This window comes from Heterodontus francisci, chromosome 30 (genome assembly GCF_036365525.1).
Source record: "Heterodontus francisci isolate sHetFra1 chromosome 30, sHetFra1.hap1, whole genome shotgun sequence".
Lineage (NCBI taxonomy): Eukaryota > Metazoa > Chordata > Chondrichthyes > Heterodontiformes > Heterodontidae > Heterodontus > Heterodontus francisci.
Window position 1 is genome coordinate 4163922 of NC_090400.1, and position 4019 is coordinate 4167940.

Sequence of the window (4019 nt, forward strand, 5' to 3'; positions counted from 1 at the left end):
TATCAAAGAATATTTCTTTAATGCTCATTAAAAAAAACAATTACATTCTAAAACACAGACCGGTTACATTGAAATAAAAGCAAAATACTGCAGATGCTGGAATTCTGAAATAAAAACAAGAAATGCTGGAAATACTCAGCAGGTCTGGCAGCATCTGTGAAGAGAGAAGCAGAGTTAATGTTTCAGGTCAGTGACCGTTCATCAGAACTGGCAAAGGTTAGAAATGTAATAGGTTTGAAGCAAATAAAGCAGGGGTGGGACAAGAGATAACAAAACGGAAGGTGTTGATAGGACCGGGTCACAGAGAATAACTGACCAGAAGATCATGGAGCAAAGGCAAACGGTATGTTAATGGTGTGTTGAAAGACAAAAGGTTAGTGCAGAGAGGGTGTTAATGGACAGAAAAATTAACAGCCCTGGCCCAAAGCATTCATTTTTCTTACCATGTGCCTGTGTTGGAGAAAATCCAGATTGTGCCCAATTGTTGAACAAATTCTCCGGACTCAGACGTTGAGAATCAAACCCTTTATTGCATGATATCATGGGGGAGCACACCTTACCTAAATGCGGTCCAGCGCTACTCCCAAAGAGCTACAGATCGCCGTGGACTTATATAGTATAAAAAAGGCAGAGCTAACAGTTTCACAATTAGATAAGCACCCACAAGACTGCCTACGTAACGGTGCACCATGCAGGGTCCGAGGTCAGCGAAACATCAGTTTCAACAATAACAAGCTAGTTCCTTAATTCAATGCCCACTCCAGACACCATATCTGGCCGCAATGTCTGATTGTGGTTAGCTGCTCTGTCTACAATTTATGACCGTTGGTTGTGGTTAGATTAGCTACAAGCTGTGTCCTGTTTTTCTGCTTCTACAATGTTAAGTAATAATTAGCAAAGCTAAGAAAATTTCTCCAACAGCCTGACCACTGTTTTTTTCATGTTTGTGCTTTGGGCCAGGGCTGTTCATATTTCTGTCAATTAACACCCTCTCTGCACTAACGCTTTTTCTTTCAACACACCATTAACATACCGTTTGCCTTTGCTCCATGATTTTCTGGTCAGTTACTCTCTATGACCCTGTCCTATCAACACCCTGCCTTTTGTTATCTCTTGCCCCACCCCAACTCTATTTGCTTAAAACCTATTACATTTCTAACCTTTGCCAGTTCTGATGAAAGGTCACTGACCTGAAATGTTAACTCTGCTTCTCTCTTCACAGATGCTGCCAGACCTGCTGAGTAGTTCCAGAATTTCTTGTTTTTATGCTCGATTACATTGGTTCATGGAAGATTTTACATTCATTGATTTGCAAATGAGTTTGAGTGGAAACTTGAGCAAACAAATTCACTTTGCAAAACTAGTGCAATTTTGCTGATTTTGCACCCAAAGCAGAAACTCTTGGCCCAGGTGTGTTCTGGAAGGCGAGAAGTTCTCTTTCAAATTATTTAAGAGTTTAGAACCATCGACATATACAGTGCTGAAGGAGGCTATTTGGCCCATTGGGTTGGTGCCAGCTCTTTGCTGGAGCAATCCAAAACTAATGTACCATTTCTCCCAGATCATATTGTGACCAGTTTTATGTTTAACTGTTTCTGGTTTTGTTTAACAACAACATTACAGGTACAAGCCAACAAGAGGGATACTGTCACTTTAAACATGCCTATTTTAGTTTTTAGTTTTAGTTTTAGAGATACAGCACTGAAACAGGCCCTTCGGCCCACCGAGTCTGCGCCAACCATCAACCACCCACTTATACTAATCCTACACTAATCCCATATTCCTACCACATCCCCACCTGTCCCTATATTTCCCTACCACCTACCTATACTAGGGGCAATTTATAATGGCCAATTTACCTACCAACCTGCAAGTCTTTTGGCTGTGGGAGGAAACCGGAGCATCCGGAGAAAACCCACGCAGACACAGGGAGAACTTGCAAACTCCACACAGGCAGTACCCAGAATTGAACCCAGGTCGCTGGAGCTGTGAGGCTGCAGTGCTAACCATTTGAGGTGCAGTGTTGTGGAAAAATGTTTCAGTCAGCAACAGCTCTAGTTCAAACCTTCCAAAACTGTGACGACATGTTTTAGAGAATAAAAGCAAAATACTGCAGATGCTGGAAATCTGAAATATAAACAGAAAGTGCTGGAAATACTCAGTGGGTCAGGCAGCATCTGTGGAGAGAAAACAGAGTTAACGTTTCAAGTCTGTGACTTTTCAACAGAACTGACAAAGGCAAGAAAAGTATTAGGTTTTAAGCAAGTGACGGGCCGGGGGTGGGAGGGGGAGGAATGGTGGTGTTGGGGTGGGGAAGAGAACAAAAGGGAAGGTATTTGATAGGGAAGATGGTAGGAGAGATTAAATAACAAGGCAAAAAGTGTGTTAATGGTTGTGGTGAAAGACAAAGCATTAGTCCAGAAAGAGTGTTAATAGCAGAATAATGAGCAGCTCTATCCAAAACCACAAATTGAAAAACAGGCACATAGTTAAAAAACAAAATAAAATAGAAAAAAATAAAAAAAGACCAGCCATGCTCTGAAATTGTGAACTCAATGTTCAGTCCACAAGGGTGTAGAGTGCCTAATCGAAAGATCAGATGCTGCTCCTTGATCTTGTGTTGATGTTCACTGGAACACGGCAGCAAGCCCAGGACAGAGATGTTGGCATGAGAGCAGGGTGGGGGCGCGTTGTTGAAATAGCAAGCGACTGGAAACTCGGGGTCATGTTTTCAGACTGAGCGGAGGTGTTCCACAAAGCAGTCACCCAATCTGCATTTAGTCTCCCCAGTGTAGAGGAGACCACATTGTGAGCAGTGAATACAGTATACTAAATTGAAAGAAGTACAAGTAAATCACTGCTTCACCTGAAAGGAGTGTTTGGAGCCTTGGATGGTGAGGAGATAGAAGGGCAGGTATTACACCTCCGGCGATTGTATGGGAAGGTGCCATAGGAAGGGGAAGAGGTGTCCGGGTGATGGAGGAGTGGACAAGGGTGTCGCAGAGGGAATGATCCCTTTGGAATGCTGACAGGGCAGGGGAAGGGAAGATGTGTTTGATGGTGGCATTACGCTGGAGGTGGGGGAAATGGTGAAGGATGATCCTTTGGATACGGAGGCTGATGGGGTGGAAAGTGAGGACAAGGGGAACCCTGTCACGGTTCTGGGAGGGAAGGGAAGGGGTGAGGGTAGAGGTGTGGGAAATGGGCCAGACACGGTTGAGGGCCCTGTCAACCACAGTGGGGGGGAATCCTCGGTTGAGGAAAAAGGAAGACATATCAGAAACAACATTGAGTTCAACAATTTCAGAGCATGGCTGGTCTTTTTTTTTCAATTTTTAAAATTTTTTTAACCATGTGCCTGTTTTTCATGTTTGTGCTTTTGGACAGAGCTGCTCATTATTCTGCCATTAACTCTCTCTCTGGACGAATGCTTTGTCTTTCACCCGCCATTAACACACTCTTGGCCTTTGTCCCAGGATATCTTTGTTATTTAATCTCTCCTGCCCTCTGCCCGATCACACACCTTCCCTTTTGTTCTCTTCCCCACCAACAATCCCGGCACCCCCCCGCACCCCTCCCCCCACAACCTTCACTTGCTTAAAACGTAATACTTTTCTTACCTTTGCCAGTTCTAATGAATTGTCACAGACCTGAAACATTAACTCTGCTTCTCTCTCCACAGATGCTGCCTGGCCTGCTGAGTATTTTCAGCACTTTATGTTTTTATGTGTTAGGGGAACTTTTGAAGACTCTTCTCAAATGTTTTCACTTTTCCACAGCCAAATACTGGCTTAATCCTGGTCTCTTTTTTTTTTATTCCAGGCCAGCATTTATCACCCATCCCTAATTGCAGCATTCCTTTCCACTGTGTGGGAACTTGCAGATGTGTGACAGCATGGTTTTGTGAAGGGGAGGTCGTGTCTTACTAATTTGATTGAGTTTTTTGAGGAAGTGACGAAGATGATTGATGAGGGAAGGGCGGTGGATGTTGTCTATATGGACTTTAGTAAAGCCTTTGA